The sequence below is a fragment of the Tursiops truncatus genome, unplaced genomic scaffold, assembly GCF_011762595.2.
Source record: "Tursiops truncatus isolate mTurTru1 unplaced genomic scaffold, mTurTru1.mat.Y mat_scaffold_275_arrow_ctg1, whole genome shotgun sequence".
In the NCBI taxonomy this organism is placed as follows: Eukaryota; Metazoa; Chordata; class Mammalia; order Artiodactyla; family Delphinidae; genus Tursiops; species Tursiops truncatus.
The window spans coordinates 311-24,492 of NW_022983256.1; the positions used below are offsets into that span (position 1 = coordinate 311).

Below are 24,182 nucleotides of genomic sequence, written 5' to 3' on the forward strand. Positions count from 1 at the left end.
ATAATTCATAGACTGTAATTGAGTTGTCCAACTTTACATAAGTGTTCAGAAACAGGAAATCCAGTGGCTAGAATCTAATCACTGACTGACTAGAATCTGGGTCACTGGACTCATAAACCAGAAGTGACTGTTTCATTTCTCAGGTTGATGCTCCTGGTATATATACTTGATATGTGTGTGTGTAAATCTCTGACATAATAAGCCGTACTCAGTAGGCACACACTGTTTCCTTATTCAAGCATCTTAATTTCATCCCATTAAATCTTTGAAGTATCAGACTATCAGAAGGCATGAAGAAACCTGGGCTCAGAGTCTTCGTTCCAGGAGACCTGATCTTGACTGTATGGCTGGTTTGAGGCGCATCACTCTGAACTGCAACACGCTCATTGGTGACCTGGGTGCAAGTGCTTTGGCAGAATCTCTTAGTGAGGATTTATGGCTTAGAGGTAAATTCTAAAATTGAAAATATTGAATTTTTAATATGATATATGCTTAGCTTTTGGCATGATACTGTTGTGATAGGATGTTTTTTAAAGCCTCATTTTACTGATAGCTTTTATTTTGCTTTTAAACTTTCTCTAAGAGTTGCATATATCCTTTATAGAAAATACAGAGTAACAAGAGAACAATTACCTATAATTTTAATACCCAGATATAATCACTGTTCATTTTGGTGTATATACTTTCAGTCTTTTTTTTTCTATAAATATATTTGTACACTTAGGGATTACAAAAGTAGAATTGTAGTATACTTGCTATTTCATATTCCTGCTTTTTTCACTTAATGATGTATCATGTAGTATTGCGTCGTATTGATGTCCCATAGTTTAATCAATTCTTTGCCATTAGATTTAGATAGTTTGCTTTTTCCTGTCACAAACAATGTGAATACGTTATATATACATCTCTGTGTCCATCGGGCTTACTTCTGTAGAATAAGGTACTACAAGTGGAATGACTAAGTGTGACATATTTTTAAGACTTTCGATACACATGGCCAAATTACCACCCAGAAATGCTATGCCAGTTTGTAGTCCACCCCAACAGTAGATGTGAAGCCTGCCTCTCACAAACACTGGCTTGTAGCACTTGTAAAAAAATGTAAAACTACAAAAATGAGTACCTCTCCATTTTCTATGCAAGTGGGATTACTCCAAATTCTATAACATTTTTCAGTTAATTTAGTATGAGCATTTTAGCAAGTCAGTAAATTTGCATCTCCTGCATCATTTTTTGGAATTGTTCAGTATTCCATTATATGAATATGCCACAGTGCACATAGCTTATCCATTCTTGTGTATAAGCTTTGTCCAGTTTTTCAGTTACAAATAGTCCTCTGATATATATCCTTACCTATATCTCTGACTATTTTGGTTAAATTCTTAGAAAGAGAGTTGTTGGATCAAAAGGGTATAGACATTATTTAAAGGCTTTTCTTACAGAATCTTGCCTTAATGTGATAGGAGAATAACCACATTTTGTTTTATTTTGTATTCATTTGATTTACTGGTGAGGTTTACTGGCTGTTTGTATTAATTTGGCTATTTGGTTAATTATACCCTGTGTCCATTCTTCTGTAGTGAGAGTTTGTAAGGGTTGTATCATATCCTGTCAGATCCATATGTCTGACTTGCTATTTCTATGTGTCATGGGGGTGTTGAAAGACTCCAATTATTTTAATGTGATGGTCCACTCAACACTTAAATAAATGACTCATGATAGTTATATTTTTTAATACCTGTGCTTTGGTGATGATCCCTTTGGTTTAAATGAGTAGGTTGTTCAGCCCCTAGAATTCATGATCAGTTTTTCTGGTTTTTGTCTGGTTTTTGTCTGACTTTTTATGGAGAGAGTTCTTGACCATCATATTTCATGATAGGTTTTTAGTATGTATTCTCTATTCACACAGTGTTTGAATTTGTTATTATTTGTAACCTCTTAGACTTGTCTTTTTTTCTTCTAAAACTAACGGTTATTACATTTCTTCTATTTTGTTTTCCCCTTTTAACTAGTTTCATGTGTGATTTGGAGCTGAAGATCATGATCAAAAGAATGCAGTGCATTTCTGAGCTCCACCAGGTTTTGCTTGTGAGGTTTACATGCCACTGCCGCCCTTGCTAATTATGAACTGAGATTCATTTTGTGATGCTTTTTGCTCATAGGTTATATACAGTTATTCTTCAGTTCTGTAATTGTAAAATATGTTGGATGATTTATTGGGACTAAAGGCAGGGTTATCATTGCACATCCAAGAAGAGGTTTTTAAATTGGATTATGCATTATGTGTGTGCGTATACATTTCTGTTTTTTTCCATATCCAAAATTACAGACCTGCCATGACTTCTCTTGTGCAGGACTCTTCCACACGTGAGAAAATGGGAGCTGTCTATATGTTAAATCTGTATAGACTTTGCAAATGACCTTTTGTCTTTCATCGAAAGCACTGGACCTGCAGCAGTGTGGCCTCACCAGTGAAGGAGCAAAGACTTTACTAAAGGCCCTTGAAACCAACAGAACTCTGCTCGTTCTGGATATAAGAAAAAATCCACTTATTGGTATGTGGTCACTTTTTTTAAATTGATAAACACATAGGAAAACAAAAAGAATTTGTTCACGTATTGACAGTTTTTAAAACTTAATGTGTTTAACTTTCCTCATCATATACAGCTGGCCCTTGAACAATGTGGGGCTAGGGGTGCCGACCCCTACGCAGTTGAAAATCTGGGTATAAGTTTATAGTCAGTGGTTCCGCATCTGTGGATTCAACCAACCTTGGATCGTGTAGGATGATAGTACATATTTATTGAAAAATATCCGTGTGTCAATGGACCAGCGAGGTTCAAACCCATGTTGTTCAAGCTGCAACTGTACTTTTCTAGTGTTGCACTTCCCTTATGTCTTTAGCAGATAATGTACTAATTAAAGTGAATTATACTTGTAAATTGTTCTTATCTCTACTCTAAATAGAGGTGAACCTAGATACTAAGCCTGCTTCCACAAAGAGCATTATTTCTTTCCTGTGCAACCTCTGAATTCTTGCCAGCAGTACTTTATTCATTTGTCAGATTCACAAGTAATTTTTTTACTATCTTCTGTGTGCTAGATACGGGTTTAGGCACTAGGGATAAAGCAGTGAACCAGACAGACAAAAGTCTTGCCCTCATGGAGCTTACATTCTAGTGAAGGAGTTCAGATAGAAATGAGTAAACAGATAAGTCATATAATTTTAGATAGTAGGAAGTGCAAAAATATCTTAATGTAAGGAAAGTGAGGGGGGGCAGGTAGGACTCCATTGGACAGGTTTGTTAGGGGATGGCTTTACTGGAGAAGTGGCATTTGAATGGAGACCTGAATGAAGAGAGGAGCAAGCCATGGAAGAACTGGAGTAAGCACATTCCAGGACAAGGAGGCAATGAGTATGCAGGCATGTAGGTGGGTGGAGTATTTAAGGAAAAGCAAGGAGGCCAACATGGCCAGAGTACTAAGTGAAGAAGAGTGTGGTTTGACATGAGGTCAAGGAGCTAGCCAGGGGTCTGCTCTTGTAAAGTCTTGAAGGCCAGAGTAAAGATGTGGATTCTTCTAAACGAGTAGAGAGTTTTGAAGTGGGACAAGGCATGATCCAAATAGTATCTGAATAAGATGACCTGGTATAGAGAATAGACTTGAGGGGGATAAAGAAGACAAACAGGGAGACCAGTTAGGAGACTATCACAGGGGTCCAAATAAGGGCTGTTTATGGCCTAGGTTAGGTTGGAAGTTTGCAGCAAGTGAAAAGTGGTTGAATTCAGGTTGTGTTTTGAGGGTGTAGCTAACAAGGCTTGCCGATATATTAGGTGTGGGGTATGAAGGAGACAGTAACAAGGAGACAAGTCGTTGATGATTATGTGTGCAACTGGGTGGTATCACTTAGAAGGGGGCTGATGGGAGGAGCAGCTTTTGAGGGAATATCAGGACTTTGGTTTGTTATCTTGGATGCCCTTTAGGTATCTAGGTGTCTGGACGGTGCTCAGACTGTACTTTCTATCCAAAGGTATGTAAAGCCACTTTAGATGCAAAATGTTTAAAGCTGACCTTTGCTGCTGCCAAAATAGTAGCCACTGGGGGCAGTCTGCAAGATGGCATCTTAGGTTTTTGAGGAAGAAATTAGAATACACAAGCGGGAAATAAGTGTATAATTACATAATGTAGACTTCATATTTAATTTTATGGGAAAAGCAATAATTAGTTGGCTTTTGGTTTTAAATGGAAATAGCCACTCATTAGGAAATAATTACTCTAATTTCAATTTATTTTACTTTAAATCATTCTGTGATGAAAGCAGTTACCAAAAAAGATCTCCAGAATGGAAAGAGTGCCAAGTTAGAGGCATATAACATGTTTTAATTCTCTTGGAAGAATTTCTCTTTAATGGCTTGTTTTTCTTTCCTTTTTAAAAGAAAATTATCAAGGTACTTTCTGCCATCTTAAAACTAAGTTTTTAGTCAAATGAAATGGCTTTTCTGTTTTTGAAAATGTTGTGTGATGCTTTAATTTAGCTTCCCAGAAATGCAGATTGAAGACCTTTTATTAACTTAAAATATCTTAATTTCCAATGAAGATCAAACCCTCCTAAATTACCTGTAACTTAAATGGCATATTTATCATTTCTCTCTCAGTACCAGTGGATAACTTCTCCATCGGTGAAGGAACCATACAAAGCTGCTAGACAGAAAAGGAGAACTATAATTTTAGAAAGTGGTCGAAAAGGAAAAGCTACTATTAGAATTGGTAACTCTTTCTTTTTTTTAATGCTACTAGAATTTATACCCCTTATATTTTCCGGTGGGCTAAAATTAAAACAGCGTTAATGGTTATTCCTTAACGGTTAATTACTTCCTTAACGGTTAGCTGTCAATATTATTTGTGGTTCTTATGGAACGTGCCTAGGATGTTCCTGACACATAGTGTTTAATATGTATTAGATATTAATTTTAATATGATAAAGCTCTTGAAGTGACAAAATCCATATCCAGATATGAGGTCACCTTTTCTCCCTTTCATGTGGGGTCCATGCCTTAGGAAAGAGAGGGAAGCATGTGATGTGTCTAGTGACAACCCCAAGATAAAATAAAGTAGGCAGAGCCCTTGGCGCTTCACAGATATGAATACCTTTTATTGTCATCACCACCCTGTGAACAGACAGTGTTTTATAGCAGCGCAGACAGGTTAGGGTCAGGTGCAGTGGGGAAGTGGGATCAGGCAGGATAAGAACATGGGGAGAGTTGGGGGCGCTGGTTCCAGAGTCTTTACTAAGGAAACAACAAAAATCACAGATGATAATGACTGTTTTTTCAAAATGCAGGAATCAGTGGAAAAACTAGAAATGATCATGTTCAGAATTGTGATCAGTTATGTCTAAGTATGTAAAAGTCAGTTACTTTCCCATAAGCCAGAAATAACAATAAAAAACAAGGAAAGATCCCATTCGCAATAGTCACAAAAATTAGTAAATATCTAGAAGTCAGTTCAGTGTTCACCTGAAAAAGTTAGTGCAAAAGGATAGATGAAACATATTAAACATATATGTTAACATTAATAAAATGTAATGTTAACATAGGATCTATTAACATGTAAAGCCACTGGCAGAGGGAAACACAGATCGGTGGAAAAGTCCAGAAACTGGTCCCTGTTTACTTGAGAATTGTATTTTAACTTATACAATTTTAAAGTCTAACTTGACTTTTTGTCTAATTGACTGATTGAAGCATTGATAATTCATTTAAACAGAAATTATATATTTGCATCACAGCATACACAAATTCTAGTGAGTCGAAAAGATGCAAATGCAACTAAATGCAAGAAGCAAATATAAAATACAGGAGAGAATTTCTGTGTAAGTGTAGGGAGTACAGAAGCCTTCCTAAGTAAGCCATAAAACTCAGAAGCCATAAAGTAAAAGATATTTAATTACATGAAAATTTAAAACTTTTCTACAGTTCAAGACATAAACAAAACAAAGTGACAGACACAAAAGTTTGGTAGTGTATTAACATATAAAGGTTACTGTTGATATAGAGGAGAACCCACAAATAAATGAAAAAGGATAATCAAATTTTAAAAAGGCAGGGGATGGTTTCTACCCGTATGAGCAAACAACTCAGAAGGAACACAGCTGGCTACTAGACAAATGAAGAGGGGCCAACTTCTTTAGGAAATGCAGATGAAAACCATGGGATTTTCTTCCCCTCTGATGGGCAGAAATTCTAGACTGATAACATCTGGTGTAGACGAGGGAACAAGCACACTTTGCCTATGTTAAGTATAATAAATGTGTTCAATTCTGGAGTGAGGTTTGCAGCGTCCATCAAAGTTCAAAACTCTCTTGCTCTTTGACCAAAGACTTTTACTTCTAGGCACCTGCCCTCTGCCAGTACTCTGTCTTGCACAGAAGTGTGCATAAAATCAGGCACCCCCAAGTCCAATGAGGGATACTTACGTAATGGAGAAAATCTAGAGACAACCCAGATGTCCTTCAGGAGGGGTCTGATGAAGGAAATTAGGATCCATCCGTGGTATGGAGTAACGTGTGTGTGGAGAACGGGGAAGGTCTGTGAGCAAACTGGGAAGATGACCTGATACGTCATCAGGTCAAAAGGAAAAAGAGCAGGTGTAGAAAAGGACATTTCTGTTATTCCACTTAGAAACCCACAGTGTTTGTATTTGTAAATACTATATATGTATATATGTACATATGGAAACACGCATATATACACTTACACACATTTGTGTATCTGATCCTGAAAATACACAAAAAAACGTTAATGGCAACCACCTATATGGAAGGGAATAGATCTTTATATTTTTACTCTAGTTTTCCTAATCATGTGCAAATTTAGAGTTAATTTTTTATTTAAAAGTTAGGCAGTCAGGAGAGGCCTAGTGACTCTTTTGTGGGCTTCTCTCACCTCAGGATGCACTCGTCGCGCCCTTGTTGTTTCTGGTTTGTCTTTTGGAGCAGACACCACTGAAATGAGCGTCTTGTCATCGCTTGCCAACTGCCTGCGGTTTTCTTGCGCCCTCCTAACCCTCACCACCTTTGTGAGATGCTGTTTCGCGCTGAGGTGGTGCCTTTCCCCTCACACACACCCCTCTTATACCTTGGGAAGTCCCGGGGTTTCTCAGTGGGCATTCTAGAATACTCATCCCAGAGATGCAGTGGGTTTTTCAGCCACATGCATTTGGGGAAAACTCTGTTCCTGTATGAATTATCCTCTTGGGAGTTCACGATTCACTGGAGCTCTTGAGACGCTCTAGGAAGTTGAGTCAAGAAACCCTTGTAGCCCTGTTAATTCAGGATTTCCTAAATTTCTATGACTGACTGTGGCACCGCTTTTCCAGTCACAACCATCCTTATCAGCTTCCGTCATAGACTCCCTGGGGAGCGCTGCTCAGACTCTGTCCTGGAAGCTTTGCAGTCCCAGGATTACCCGCTGCTTCCACACCCTCCCGGCCCCCTGCTAGCACTCTGTCAGCCTGGCACCTTCTCCCTGCCCCCCAACTCATTCAGGCCACAGGTCCTGCCCTCGCTGTGGGATTCAGTGATAACGCCTGGGAGCGGTGGCCCAGCACAGCCCACGGCAGTGCTCGGCATGGCTCACAGGGTTTAAAACACGCAATTTGAGCCCTTACTGGAGCATGGGAAGATGATTTAAAGCCAGATGTCTTATTTCATAATCCCCGTGTCTCTGAAAGTGGGAGAAACAGACTGGGAGGGCCGTATGTTTCAAGCAAAAGGGAGACTGTTTCTCTGTGGAAGTAAAGAACAGGCCCTCACAGTTAACAGGTAACGTAGGGAGTTTGTGCTGAGTCTGCCATGTTGGGCCTGTTATACTCATTTATATGACCATTGGGTCCCTATTGGCATTTGCATTTACTGCCCATGCTTGAAACACCCCAGTGTCCCTGTCTTGGTCACGAGCCCTAATTCTGTTGACCTAGGAAGTTCTTTGTGGGAGCTTTCTATCAGGGCTCTCCTGCAGTGTCCCCACCCTCAAGCCCCTATGTCCTAGTGCTTCTTTTACAATGCAGAACTCCTTGTTGTGCAGACCTGATTGCTCCTCGTTGCTCCAGGATCCGATCGATCCAGTTCCTGGGAGAGCGTGTCTGCAGGGCCCTCTGCGGTCTGCAGTCCTGCCCCCAACCAGGCACCCAGCACCCCAGGTGCTGCAGAGAACTTGCTGGGGTCCCCCGTGCCTTGGCAGAGACAGCTCTCTGCCAGATGCCCTTCCTTCGTCTCCCCCTGTCGTGACCCCTCCCACCTCCCTTCCTCTGAAACCTTCAACCTTCCCTCGGGCAGAGTTACTTGCTCAGCTCTGTGCTTCCACAGCCCTTGTCCTGTGGAATTTGAATTCCCTCCACAGCTGTCTTGCTAGGTTGGGAGCAGCTGATTCCCCTTCATCTTTTTCTTTCTTCCCTCAGCCCCACAGCAGGGACACTCTTGGGCACCGTGCGAATTTAATCTTCAATTTCTAGTTGTTATGACATTGTTGCTGTGATGATACCACCTATGTTCACAGTAGGATGGATAAATGTGGGGGGGACGACTGTAAATACAGATTCTTTGTAAATCCAGGTTTCTAATTCTTCCCCCTTTTAATATTTTTGCCCTTAAATCACATGTCCTTTTTGCTGCTCCAGCTCTATAATTGGACTGTCGCCTGGGGAACCTGAGGCAGCAGAATATCAAAGAGGGTAGACACTAAGTTTTTAACGTAAATGTCAACCAGGATACCTACTAGCTGTGAAAAGGGGGTCCCAGAATTCAGGCTCAAAGCCTATTACCAGATACTTGGTTTCCCTGCTTGTGTCTCTTCTGTCTGTCGACGTGCACTTGACTCCTATTAACTTTAACAGGAATTATGTGTGTGCCCTGAGAGGCAAGCATAGCTTTTAATGGGGGCTTCCTCACCCTGCTTTTCTTTGCTGCTTACTTTTAATGAATCCCACCCAGTAGAAGTGGAATAATAAGACAGGATGTGCTTGAGAAAATGGAGAGAGTTATTACATATTTTCCTTGTAATCCAGAATAACATGTCAGCTCTTCTTCTGTTTGTCTCCTTTGTTTGTCAGTGGAAGATAATTTTGGCTTGCTTACTTTCCAAATCAGAAACTGAAGTCCAATACTAACGTATCCTAGATGAAACTTGACTCATTCATTTTTGAGAGTCTGTATGAGCCCTGTGCAAGGTGCAGAGAATGAAAAGACAAATTTATTGACTTCAATAGATATTTACATAGCATTGAATGTGTTCCAGATGCTGTTCTGAATTTCTCAGTTATCTACTTTTGCATCATAGAACACTTCAAGACAGTGACTTAAAACCACAGCCATTTCTTTTGCTCAGGATTCTTTTCAGTCAGCAGGTGGGGCCGGGCTCAGTGGGGTGATTTCTTCTGCTGGTCTCGTCTGAGATCACTTATTCAACCAAAGTCATCTGGTGATCCACCTAGAGTCTAAATGGCCCCCCTCATCTGTCTGGCAGCTGTTGCTGGCTGGCTGTTGGCTGGGCCTGTTATTTCCAGCAGGCTAGCTCGGGCTTGTTTACATGGCAGTGATGTTTTAAGAGGGCAGGTATAGAAGCCGCATGCCCCTTGAGGCCTCAGCTTGGAAGTTGCACAGCGTCACTCCTGTTGCAGTCTCTTGGTCAAAGCAAGTCCACAAGGCCAGCCCAGATTCAAAAGGTGTGGAGCACAAGACCCCACCTCTTGCTGGGAGGGCTGCAGAGAATTTGTGGCCATTTAGTCCTCACATCAGAGAGGCACAACAGAGAGATTTAGTAACTTGTTCAAGGTCACACAGCTTGGGACAATACAGTGTTTTAAGTGCTTTGAAAGCTGCTGCTCATTATTTTTAAATCTTACCGCCACTATTCGGACCAACTCATTTTTTTTCTCTGCAGCCTTGTAGAGAAAGGGTCGTTCACATTGCTGTGTGGCTGCCATGGGTTGGAAGCCTCATATATGTTGTACCACTGAACTGTCATAACTAGTATGAAATGGAGATATTACTATTATTCCTAATATTCAGATGAGGAAACTGAGGCTCTTGGAAATTAAGTATGAGTCGTATAAGAGAATGTTAACTCACTGTTCCATATGCAAGAGTGGTCTCCCTAAGTAAATTATAAATGTTCTGGCACAGATCTTTTTTTTAATCTCTTGTTTGCATCTGGAAAATGGTTTTTAAAACTTTTCTGTTGCTTTGTTAATGGTAGTTGCACATCGTAGAAAAATAGCTGGAACAAAAAACATGTTTTTCAGATGTCCAGTGGAGCCCCAGAATAAAAGCAAGATGAATATTCAATTCCACATTGGCAACACCAAAGAAGATGATGCTTTAGAAAAAAGATTTCTCGACAAAGCTCTTGAACTCAATATGATCTCCCTGCAAAGGCATAGGTGAGTACATGTCCCATTCAGAAGCTTGTCAGAGAATTGGTTTAGTTTTCAGACGCTGAAGGAGACACATCTAGGAGCCTGCCCATCCTGGAGTAGCAGTTATTGTAACTAGTTGGGAAAGACCGTTTGTTACGGGGGTGCTCCTGCTGCTGTTTACAGGCCCCTTAGCAGGATTCCACGGCCGGGAGCGTGGCGGGGGCCACACCTTCTAGGAGCTTTGGTCAAAATTTCCTTTGACAATCTCTGCTCTGACAGCACAGAGGGTGCCATCCCATCTCTGGTGCAGCTTGCACAGCCTGTTCAGTGTAAGAACAGACACTGCTGCTCCCCTGAACGTCAGAGAGAGTAGTTAATTCTGTCAGCTCCATGAAAAACGTATGTTCTCACGCATGAGAATAGCTGCCTGCCCCCTGCACGGCAGGCTCATCGAAGAGTTGAGCTAACCTAGGTTACCTGTGAGCATGATGGTCCTTCACTGCGTTTGAAAGGAATTTTCTAATGACTGAGATGTGTGATGCTCCTGGCCACCTGTGGGGGCTTTCAGGTGGGAGGTTGGACACGATGGCTTCAGGTGCCGTGACTCTCACAGGAGCTGGTGACGGGAAGGAGGGTCGTCCTGATGCTCAACCAGATGCTCCTGTTCTTAACGGCTGCATCGGTGGTTCTTCTGGGTCCGTGGGAGGCATTCGGGCCTCTCTGCATAATGCTGTCACCATCGAAGATGTCAGAAGCTGGCAGTCTTCATGAAGCATTTTTTGGAGATGCACCAGCTATGAGCACATCCTAACCAATATACATTCTGCCCTTGAACAGTGTTCAAAATTGAGAGTCGTTTGGGCATGGCTAAAAAAACTAAACAAACACAGTATTTTTCTCGAATGAACAGACTTATGATAGATTTTCTTCTTTTTTCAGAGAACAGCAAAACATCCACAGCTATCCCAAGCTGTTGAAACTTAACCTTAATTCTGACTTGAACTGGAAGCTTTTAAAAAGTCTTCTCTTTCTTTTCTACCAAATTCCAGCTACTGTTGTCTTTGCTGCTACTTTTTCTGCCTAGATCTCATTATTCAAAGCTGCCTGTGGGTTTAATTATATGCCAATTGCAGGTTGTTGTTTTTAGAGACACACAGACACACAGCATGGAGGGTGGGTGGGGCCCTGTAGGTGCTGAATTTTGATCCTTTGCAAGATGACAGCAGTGGGGTCTTCTGGACTTTCTTTATACGGTTATTCTCATAAAGTGATAAAAGTGGCATACTATATGTTTATATAGCAAGGTCTGTTTTTAATACCAAATAGTTTATATCTCTATGCATTTATATCTCTGTGCCTTTATATTTCCAATAATACGGTTCTTGTTGGTATATGTTGAGACTTTGAGAATTTGTTAGGATCCCTGACCTTGTGCATTAGAGTGTTACGTTCTCAACAGTTGTGTGCCTCCCCTTCCCCCTCCCCACTCCCTTTTTAAGCTGCTTCACAAGATTTGGAAGCTCCCTGATTCACTTTTACTTTCCTTTCAGTGGGTAGAAGAACGGTTGGTTGGTTGGTTGGTTTTTGTTTTTGTTTTTCAGTTATGCTGTTAAACTAAAAATCTGTGTTAAATTCCCTTACTGTTTCTTCACGTGACCGTTCAGTAACAGGAATATTCGGCCCTCCATCTTTTCGCTTTTATCTTGTTTCCTAATTTATTCCAAACCAAATGGAATTAAGGCATTGTACTTGCTGGAAGGTAATTAAAAGACCCTAACACTTGGTGCATTACCTGGGAACACTGAGAAATAAAAAGAAAGGAGCAGACATCTTAGAGAGCAAACTGTCCTTGTGGAAGATATTTTGTTACTGCCAAGGAAGGTAGTCTAGTGCCTTGGTTTTTAATGTATGGTGGGATGTTGAGACCTTTGACTGTTTGAAAATATTTAGGTTTGTGCAGTAAACTGCTGAAGCCTAGAAAAGGTTTAGTGCATGCTGTATAAGTGTCCCGTGCTTGCTGGGAGACTAATAAACTTGGAGGCTTAACACAAGAGAAATTTACTATCTCACAGTTGTAGAGGCCAGAAGTGTGATATCAAGGTGTCAGCAAGGCTGCTCTCCCTACAGATGCTCTAGGGGAGATTCTATCCCTTGCCTCTTTCAGCTCTGGTGGCCGCCATCTTCCTTGGCTTGAAGCCACATCACTCAGTTTTTGTCTCTGTCTTCACATCACCCCCTTTCTGTGTCTGTATCTTCTTTTTTGTCTGTCTCAAATGTCCCTCTGCCCTTCTTGTATAATAAGGACAATTGTCATTATATTTAGGACCCATCCACATAATATAGGATGGAAATCCCATCTCAAGATCCTTAATGACATTTGCAAAACTTTTTTTTTCCAAATGAGGTAACAGTCAAGGATTAGGACATGGATATATCCTTTTGGGGGCCACCATCTAACCAGCCATAAGACACTTTGATTTTGGCTGATGGCTGCAGCTTATGGTGTGGGAGAGTGGCTGTTTCTTTCGAGCCACTTAAGTAAAGGTCTGACATAAAGAAAGGGGGCATTAGGGAGTTGCAGGTGACTGAGCAATACCTGGAGCGGAATGAATAAGGCATCTGAAGGGTCTTTAGTATACAGAGACCTTTACCTGGCACTTGACTTGAGAGTGTGCAGGAGTTTACAGGGCAGGAAAGTCCCGGGCAGCCGTCCACCTTGCCTTACTCTTCAGGTACAGTTTTTCCCAAGCAGGCTTGACTGAGAAAAAGACTCAGTTGTAAGGAAAACATGTCTTGTAGAACTTGTCGGCATTGACACATATGGTCTACCGTAGGCTGAAGTGACTCCCTTTACATGTGGGCCCAAGCTGACACTGGATTTGTCAATTATGCTGGAGAAACAAATGTTCTCTTAAAGGCAGCCGCCTTTGGTCTGTGCAGTTCCATAGCAGGAGGCAGTGAAAATGGCCATGACGGCATAGGACTGTCAAATCTACGCATCAGAACTGGAGGTGTAATGTCACTTGACAGAACCCGTAATCAGTTCAGTACTGCAGTGTGAACCACAAGGTCATCAAAGAGGAAGGATAACTCAAGAGTCCATGTGTGACAGATGCTCAGGGCTGTGCACTGCACGTGGCAAATTCATAGTGACAAATCAACGTCAGGCTTCAAAGATTCCTCCTGGTTCGAAGTTTGCAGGTCAGAAATTTCAGTGAAATGGCATAGACTAATGGACATCCTAGTGAGGCTAAAACAAAAGAGACTATCTTTCTCTCAAATGCCATTGAGTTTCTGCTTTGTTCTTTGGTCAAATTCTGTACTGGATGCTGGGCACAAAAATGTGCCTAGTTTCTGTCTTCTAGGAGTGGGGCATTGGCTTGCTTTTGAGATTGTTTTTAAATTGTGGGGATAGTGCTGTAAAATCAAATTGTATCTTAGTAACTCTTTAGACTCTTTAAAACACAGTTCATGAGAAACTTGATAAACTGATAAAACAGCCAAGGCCCTGAGAGACCCACACCCGTGTCAGTGACAGAAGTCCAAGCTACAGATACTGAAGGAGCCCTCAGTCGCATTCAGGAAATGAAAGCCCTGTGACTGAGAATGAACCAAATGTACAGCTGGGAGGATGGTTTATGGACATTTAGGACTTTGGATTTTTAACCCACAGTAACAAGGAAACTTGATTTCAAAATTGGGCTTTAATACTTTGGGACCTTAATTCATAAGAGCGTTTAATGTGTGCCCTTTTAATTTCTCTGTGAAGAATTTGATACTGGCGGAGGTGTACTTTCAAATTTGCAACATTTCTATGATTTCTGAATTGTATTACTGGATGCTTTTATGTATTTAATCTTAGTTTGTCATTTAACCTCATCAACTTTCTATGGTTAGCTGTGCTGTGGATGGCTGGTAAACAAAAAGTTGTTTCTGATCATTGGATATGAGTAGTCCTGGAGTTAATTTAAATTAAAGCAATTTCTCACCCATATCAGAGACTTCTGGGATGAAACTCTAAGTCGACCACCAGTAGTTCCCAGAGGCCACTAAAATGAGTAACCCCATAAAAGTGTGAGCAGGACTGTCCTGATAAAGGTCTTTTCTTTGTCCTGAAGGGAGAGCCATATTCCGTTAATTACAGGCTTAAAGGCATAGTTGAGTGGGTTAAGAGATTGAAAAAAACAGGGAAACATTAGTGAAACAGGAAAGCATTAGTGACAATTTCCCTTCTCGTTCCTAATGGTACCAGCATGTGAAGGGAATTTGAGTAGTATAACTTTTAACCTCCCTGCTCTTATATTCACTGACACTGGCTAGGTGAGGTGACCTACTTGACTGGCAAAGTTGGGAAGAATAACTGGCCATGCTTTGCTAAGCTCTTCTTTCCTTCATCTTGGGAGTGAGTCTGGTGATAGAGAGACAAAAGTTCTCTGCTCCATTGTGGACATGCCCCTTTCACATGGGTTTGCCTGGAACCAACTTGCTGCAACAAAGTGGGTAAGTCTGGATAATTCTAGAATTCACTTGACAGACTCACTTGGCTGTCTCATGAAACCCCATTTTCCAACATGGGCTCTAAAAGTAAAGAGTGACATAATGTGTGGGCTCCAGTGCAAAATGAAAATATAGTGCCTCTTGTTCAAACTGCAAAGAAAAAGTGTTGTTGAAAGTATTTGCACTGGGGTGCATAGTGTCCTCCCCAAATTCACGTTCACCTGGAACCTGTGAATGTGCCCAAGTAAATTCTTTTTTCAGATAGAATCGAGATAAGATGACATCACACTAGATTAGGGTGAGCCCTAAATGGGTTCTATGGGTTGTTCTCTCTTCTCTTTTTCATATATGTCATCTTTTTCAGCAGAAGTGTTTGGCTAATATTGGGAAGTAACACGAGTAAGAAAGGATATGATAAGATTCCTTGGACATTCTTGTTTTTTAAAAAACAACTGCTTTCTTTCTGTGTTAGAAGTAAGTTCAGATTCAAATGGAAAGCATGGCCTTCTGGAGCTGTTAACACCTTCACTTAGTCTTGGATGTGAGCAGTAGCACAGAATTCTGGTGGAACTCAGTAAGACTCCAAATGGGTACCAAATAAGTGTGTCATGGAAAGCACACCATAAGCAGGGTGAAAACTAGATGTGAATGGGGCAGCAGGAATGGTGGAGACACACATATTGCACATGTCTCCTCTGCTCATGTGTATATTTTATTGTCCTATAAATTTTACTTACAGAACGTAAGTTCAAAGATAAAATCATTAAGAATTTCAAGACAGCAATAGCACAGCATGAAACCAAGCAAGCATGGGGCCCTTCTGAGCATGGTTCATGCAGGATTTGATCGACTGATAAAAGAGCCAGGCTCTGAGATACCCACACCATGTCAGTGACAGAAGTCCAAGCTACAGATATTGAAGCAGCCCTCACTGCCACTCAGGCACGGAAAGGCCTGTCACTGAGAATTAACCAAAATGTAAATTTAGGAGGATAATTTATGGACTTTTAGGACTTTGGATTTATAACCCACAATAACAAGAAAACTTCATTTCAAAAGAGAGTGTGAGGTCTTCATGTTTGCTTTGGTTGTTGAGCGTCCTTTGTGGTTACATATCAATTTTGGAGTCGTTTCTTCTATTTCTGCAAAAATAGTGGATTTTGATAGGCATTGCTTTAAATCTGTAGGTAGCTTTGTGTAATATGGACATTTTAACAATAGTTTATGAGCGTGGGATGTCTTCCCATTTATTTATGTTTTCCTTAGTTTCTTTCAATAATGCTGTAGTTTTTAGTGTACAAGTCTGTCATGTCTTTGGTTAAGCTTATTCCTAAGTATTTTATTCTTTTTGATGCTATTGTAAATGGAATTGTTCTCCTAATTTCTTTTCCGGATTGTTTATTGTTAATGTGCAGAAATGCAAGTGATGTGTATATGTTGATTTCATATTCTGCAAACAAACTTTGCTAAGTTGTTTTATTCTAATAAATTTTTTGTGAAATATTTAGCATTTTCTACATCTTTTTTCAATAGTTTCCCTTTCAGCCTAAGTGTATCCTTAAATCTAGGGGACATTTTGACCTTCATCTTAGGCTTTCATCTTAATTCTCAACTTCTTCAGAGTCTTAGCTGGTTAGTGTTCTCCTTATTGTTTGCCACTTTGGAGAATCCAACAAAATGTTCTACTCAAGGGGAGCCCTCTTTTCTCTTCCACCTCTGAACCTGAATATCACTTATTCCTTACTTCATTCTCTTAGAACTTAGCATTCGAAGTTTAAATGGTGATCTTTCTTAAAGGAGGTCAATGTGCTCACCGAATTCAAGACCTCTGGTGAGTTGTGTCAAGTGTGTAGGAATCATATTAACTTGTTGGCTGTTATCCCCCTGGAAAAAGTGGCGTTTGAGCTTGATATTCACGTTTATTGGACACCGCATTAAAGAGTTTAACAGAATAAGAGTAAGCTGGTCTTTCCTAAAGCAGACTTTATCCAAGAGTGACCTTGTAGCCACCTGCATCAGGCTCATCCTCGTTGAGTCATTGAGTGCCCTCAACCCCCCTAAACTGTAAACTCCTTATAGACAAGACTTATGTTTTATAGCTCTTGTTCCCCTTCCCTATACCTAAACATGCCTGGAATAGAAGGTGCCTCTACGAACAGGTGTTGCTTTATTATAAACTACAGTTAGTACATGTATATGTTCATTTCCCTCTAGGAAAGGAGGCTACATTCCACAGGATGTATCAAGCCTTTAAACTTTCTTGAACCCACAGATATATAAATAGTTGCATAACTAGCCTCCCTCTCTACAACTCTAAGATGATCATATAAAAGTATGGTCATTAATTGTTTTTTTTGTTTGTTTTTGCGGTACGCGGGCTTCTCACTGTTGTGGCCTCTCCCGTTGCGGAGCACAGGCTCCGGACACTCAGGCTCAGCGGCCATGGCTCACGGGCCCAGCAGCTCTGCGGCATGTGGGATCTTCCTCGACCGGGGCACGAACCCGTGTCCCCTGCATCGGCAGGCGGACTCTCAACCACTGCACCACCAGGGAAGCCCCCATTCATTGTTTTTAATTGCAAACAGATAATAAGCAAAGTGAAAGGAACTTCTTCCACCAAAATAAAGGCCAAAGTTCAAAAAGTCAAATTAATATGGGGTTTGTTACTATTCTAAATAGTAAAGAACAGTGGCAAGAAATGTCACAGTGCTGGTTGCTATTATCATCTTTTCATTTTCCATTACAGTTGTTTATATTATCTTCATGGGATATCACTGAAGTTATCAAGTTATCTTAATAGTCAAATTAAAAAACAAAATCCCTTGAAATGCCAATACAAAGAAAAATGAGTCAGAACATGAAAAAATGTTTTAGACATGTTGACAACATATATTCTTTGCTCATATCTCTTTTTGAGAGAAATTCCATCTTATTCACACCCACATGTACAATAGATTGAATAAAATACAACCCCATCACTCAGTGGTGATAAAAAAAGGAAAGACAAGCTGGTTCCAGAAAATCCCTCTATTTATTCCTAGTATCTGGTTGCATCTGGCAAAAAAGAGCATTTTGAAATATTCTTTAAATTTTTGTATTTTATTTTATAATAATTTGCTTATTTATCTCAATTTAAATATTTAAAACACATGAGAAATATTTTAACGTTTGGCATTTGACTATTCCTGTCTATTTCCTTAATGTTTCCTTTGCATCCTATGATGATCTTTTGGGATAGACAGCACACACCACGCTCATACTCCCCAGACTCTACAGCCCCATACACGTGCAAAATAGCTTGTGGGTCTGCATTAACATACTCTTGGTTGAGGCAGGAAGGCTGTAGAGTACATAGTTTTTACACCTGAACATTTTAAGTGTTTTTGGAAAGTAACCCTAGTTTGAGTGCAAGTTCCATCGATTTATCAAATGCATCTCAGGTATACCTAGGTATGTCCAGTAAAATGGTAAGGCTATATTACTGGGAGACTATTTACATGAGCAAGTGGAAAGACATCCGTGAAAGAATATATTATAACCAAGGGTCACATATAATACATCAATCAAATAGAATGTAGATCACAGAAACATATCCACACATATAAGGACAATTGATTATTCAACAGAGCTGCAAAGCGAATTTTGAGGAGAAAGGATAGTCTTCTTGACCAATGGTGCCAGAAGCATATAGCACACGGATACTGTGCATGGATAGCCATATGCAAAAGTATGACCTTTGATCCTTACTTCACACCATATAAAGAATTAACTAAATGTAGATCAAAACATAAATCTCTAAAACGTGGACAAAATCTTTTTGACCTTGGGTTAAGCAAAGATTTCCTAGAGATGACACCAAAAACAAGATCCATAAAAGAAAAAAAGTGATAAATTGGGTTTCATCTTTGGAAGCCATTATTAATAAAAGAAAAGCCACAGGTTGGAAGAAAATATTTACAAATTATATACCTGAAAAGACTTGTGTCTCTAACACGTATAGAGCTCTCAAAACTCAGTAATAAGAAAATATTTACAAATTATATACCTGAAAAGACTTGTGTCTCTAACACGTATAGAACTCTCAAAACTCAGTAATTAGAAAAATTTTTTTAAATTAACAACATGGGTAAAAATATTTAAAAAGAGATCCTGCCAAGGAGGTATACGGATGCAAATAAACACATGAAGTTGCTCAGTGTAATCAATTATTAGCTATATGAAAATGAAAGCCCCAGGAGATACCACTACACACATATTGAATGGCTAAAATTAGAAAAGTCCAACCACACCAAGTATTGGTGAGGCAGTGTAGGAACTGCAAGTCTTTTACACTGCTAGTGGGAAGGAAAATGGTACAGTCACTTCAGTCAACAGTTTGGCTGTTTCCTTATAAGTCGAACATACACCTACCGTATGATCCAGGCTTTCTGCACCTAGATATTTATGCAAGGAAAATCAAAGCATATGTTCATACAAAGACTTGTACATGGATCATCACAGCATCTTTATTTTTAATAGAATTGTAACAACCTCGAGCACCCATCAACAGGCGAATGAATAAACATACCGTGGTATACTCATACAGTGAAACACTACTCAGCAAAGCAAAGTGATTGACTATCGATACCTACAAAAATATGAATTACTCTCAAAATCATTACATTGTGTGAAAGAAGCCAGATAAAAGAGTCCTCACTGTGTGAATCCATTTATGTAAATTTCTAGAAAATTGCAAACACGTGTCTAATGATAGAGTGATATGATAGCGTATCAGTGGTCACTTGGGGATGTGGAGGGGTGGAATGTGAGGGGGAAAAGGGGCTTTATGAATGAGGCATAAAAACACTTGCAAGTGAGGATATGTTCCTTCTCTTGATTGTGTTGGCAGGTCCATGGGTATACGCATATTTCAGAACTTAAATTGTGTTCTTTAAGTATGTGCAGTGTACTGTGTGTTTGTTCTATTTAACAGAGCCATTAAAAAAAGGCTAAGAACAGATGTTTGTCTCAACAAATAAATGTAGAAAAGAACAGAAAAGTTAAGTACAGTATGATCTCTGTCAGTTGAATTTTCCTATAGTTTATTTCCCTCAAAAAATATATCCCAGTTCTTAAAAGAGATGGGATTCTTAATAAAAGGTAAAAAAAAAAAAAAAAAAAAAAAAAAACCGGCAAAGCCATCAGCAGGGTGAGCTCCAGCTACTTTTCAATTGTGGGACACTAGGTGCACGGTGCAGACATGCTAGGATGTTTGTTCTTCCTGCCCAATATTTTAGAGAGGATATTAAACACCCCTGTTAAATGCCTGCAAGTGATGGCCAGAGTGGAGTTTGGAGAATGATGTCTGTGAACTTTAATACGGTGGTGCCTTTGTAAAGAGTCTCAGAATTTCCAGGGTAATTGTGGAGTCAACTTCTTTTTGTTTTTTGGATGATATGTATGTCTAACTCACCTCAAGAATATATCCACGTAGACTTGAAGTTAGGGACCAGCTGGTGTAAATTTGTGTGGTTATCTCCTGACCTAACCTTTTAGCTTCTTTTTGTTTCTTGATTGTAGTTAAGCTTCATCTTGCCTCAGCGCCTTTGTATTTGCTTTTACCATGTTTTGGAAATATTATTTCCAGAAAAATTATCCATAAATGATTCCTTTCTATTCTTTGGCACTCATCTTTTAAAGATATTTTTCCATGATTGTCCTACCAGCCTAACTTAGTCCCAATTTATCATATTACCTTACTTCTTTCACAGAATAATAATAAAAACAAATATTATCTTTGGTGTCTCTTTGTAGTTAGATGAACTTCTTCCCAAAGAACTCAAGCCCCACAGTGACAGAGGTTGTTACCTTTCTTATCCCTTATTCTGTGTCTTAGAACTGTGTCTGGCATGTAGTAATCACTCGAGGTCTGTTGACTGTGTAAAGAATATGTGAGTAGATGAACAGATTTGGAGTTATTTAAGGTCGCTCTTAATGATGGCTGGTGTTGGTGATTAAATTAACATTGTAGGTTTTAGAGTTGGAAGTGATCTTGCTGAGTCTCAGAACTATGGCAAAACTCTCCCTACTGTAGCATCCCTGACAGATGATCAAGTCTGAGCTTGAATAACTGTATATGAAAGACCCTAACCAGGGCAACCTCGTAGCTTTCTTCAAGCAGATCACAGCCTTCCATGGGAGTTTGCTCCCTATTAGTCAGCTGTAAGTCGGAGAAAACGGTTTGAGTTACCCAGAATCATCTTCTCTCAGTCTCCTTGTTCTAGTTCCTAGAGAATAGACGGGACAGAGTTTCCTCTAAATTACATCCTTTGGGTTTGCACTCCTGCTTGTAACAAAATAAGCACCATGCTACGGCAAAATTCCCCTTGATTGTGTGCCACTTGTTGCTACATTCCTCGTTAGTGTTTAGAAATAATTTGTCTTAATGTTCCACATTATAATTGATGGAGTACAGAAATAAAAGAGATCTCGGGGTTATGTCAGAAGCAATCAGACAGATATTTTAACTTACCCTTTTAATGTATTTAATGCTGACACTGTGAGGAATTGAGCAGTATAGTCACTGCGTTAGTGCCATTGCTGAAAAAATGTATTTATAGTGAAATTTATGGTCACTTTGAAAGCATTAGCTGATGGGGGAATTGTCAGCTGCATCTTAGAGCTCTGAGCATTTCTCAAAAAGTTGTGATACAAAACACCTCTGCTTTTTCTTGTATTTCTGTTACATTCAACTACTTCACAAAAAGCATTCGTCATATTCCTGAAATAATGATGGGCTTAGTTGAGATTCTTTTGAGTCCTAAGGGACCAACATGTGTGCATAATAGTGTCGAGTTACACAGAGCCTGGATGTTTGGCTCCAGACTGAAAGCCCCATGGAGTCGTTTTTTCACATCTGTTCACCAATGTGTATGAATGGGAGAAAACCAAAGTTCTGGTTTGTTTGATCAAGGGGAGCCACACTCCTTTTACTTTTGCTGTGAGAAACAAGTAAAGAGGTGTAAAATATCTGAAAAGAGCCTCTTAAGGTTTGGTAGAACGCTTAAGTGGGATGTAGAGAATATACAGCAAAAAGAAAAGCAAGTGAGTACTGCTGGCAAACATTTTCAAGGACAGCTAACAAATTAATAATAGTAGTAACAACAATAGTAAGATTGATTTTAAAAGACTTAAGAGTGGCATGGATTCTGAACCACTCTACATGTATTAACTCCACACCACAGCCCTGTAAAATGGGTGAGGTTATTAAGCCCTTGATTTTCAAAGAGGAAGTGAAACACAAAGAAGTACCACTCCTGAACTCCCACCACTAATAAGTGGTGGAGCTGGGGAAAAAAGATCCAGGCAAATTAATTTTAGAGTTAGTGCTCTTCACCCGTAGGTTATATCCCACAGGTAATATTTGCACATTTTGAAATCACTTTACAAATACTATTTTTACCCCTAAAGTACACAGGGAATACCCAGGGAAATTGGCATTCTAATTATTTTTATATCTTTGCCAATAATCTGTTAACTTTTGGCAGTTCAGTATCCTTCCCCAACTTCTTAAAAATTCAGCCTACAATCCAAAAAAATAAGGGCTAGTGAAAATAAATGTCTTGTAAATCCAGTTCAAGAGAGCAACTAAAACCTAAGGCCTCCAAGGATGTAAAAGAGAAAGCAAAAGAAAAGAAGAGACAAGAAGCCCAAACCCTATGATTAAGCTCCAGGTTGTTAGGTAAAGGGGCATTTAATTAATGCTTCTTTAATACCGTGTGCACAGAGGCATGGCTCTACAGAAGCCAAGGAGTCTCCCTTTCATCACTGATTCATGGTATGCACCTGGCAGGGTCACTTCCTTCTTTGAGCCTCAAAGCTTTTCATGAAGACACTGAGGGAAATGGAACAAGGTTAGCTCTCACAAGCCAGCTCTCATGTTCTCTCATGTTACCTGTGAGTCTAGGTAAGTGCCGAATGTCTTTAACATGACAGATTATGTTTTTTCTTAACCATTTCTCTTCTCCTGATTTTTACGTAATTTCTAATACATAGTAGAATAGTAGAAAAGAAAACATACCGCACTGAAAAGTAACCGACACACTAACTTTCCATTCTCATTTCACTGCCAATTCAGCCAAACGCCTTCTGTAGAATTCTGATGCAGACCATGAAAACACACTGTAAGTGTTCCAAAGTCTTTTCCATATTTGGTAGTCCTGTGATTTCCATTGGCAGAACTATCTTGGACTGTCATCTGAAAATCTATCAAAAAGAAATTAAGTAATAGGAATTCATATCAATGGTACTGGAGAAAGAAATCCTTGAACTTATCTTACTGTGTGAACCTTCATCCATGTAAAAAATCAACAAGAAAGTTTAAACTTTAAAGGCAACATATTCCCATGAATATAAGGGAGAACATAACACAAATAATATACAATGCTAACATTATGTACATACACATATATACAAGTGGTCTTGAAATATATTCCCAGATATTAATTGGATTAAAGTTTGGGGCATTAAAGCATTTTTTCTCATAGAGAGCATTATTCTTTAAGGCACATAGAGACACACATATCTGCCCTGCTGGCCTCTCACGGTTTCAGTTGATTCCACTCATGTCCCCAGTTCATTTCCCCATATATTTATTCTCGGATTAGTGATTTTTGAACAGGTGTTTCTCTCTTTAGAAATACCTGTGCCATGACCGCAGAGTACTCAGATTTCTTTTTGGCATTTGGCGGCAGATGATGGGGAAAGTGACGAGTTGTATGACAGGAGAGGTACAAGGTGAACCTTAGAGTAACTAAGACTTTATGCGTAGTTCTTAATCCCAAAAGGAAAAGAGAAGGATAGCAGCGAAAGTCATTGGAATAAAGGACCTCTGAGATGAATCAGCATTAGGATAATTCATTGGTTACTGACTGTCCAGTCGGTTTAGGTTATAAAGTATTCCTGAATGACTGCATCACTTTATGAAAGGTTCTACCTAACTATAGCTTTCTTTTGCTGGAATTAGTTTATATGGCAATAATACGCATAGAGAATGGCAATTGTGAAATCATGTCTTCCCCAAATTGAAAACATTCGTTAAGGTACAAGTTTACCCAAGACTGCAAATGATTTATCCATACTATACTAACTGAGACTGTGTCTTACCATTCTTGTTTGTTAAAGGAGATAACAAGGCTAACTTTGAGTAATAGCAGGATACTTAGAAAATACTTTCAGGTTAAGTTTTGTAAACTAAGTTCAGTGTTTACCCACCAAAAGCAAATCAGCTCATT

The 24,182-nt window shown here is 39.6% G+C and overlaps 1 long non-coding RNA gene across 1 annotated transcript in view; it reads left to right on the forward strand.

Annotated features, from left to right (window-relative positions):
* The first annotated feature begins 267 nt into the window (after nucleotides 1-267).
* Nucleotides 268-24,182, forward strand: part of LOC141277737 (uncharacterized) — a 70,910-nt gene continuing 46,995 nt past the window's right edge. Inside the window, exons 1-4 of the long non-coding RNA XR_012329511.1 lie at nucleotides 268-446; nucleotides 2,442-2,555; nucleotides 4,656-4,767; nucleotides 10,300-10,437. This is a non-coding gene — a long non-coding RNA (uncharacterized lncRNA). The remainder of the gene's footprint in view (nucleotides 447-2,441; nucleotides 2,556-4,655; nucleotides 4,768-10,299; nucleotides 10,438-24,182) is intronic.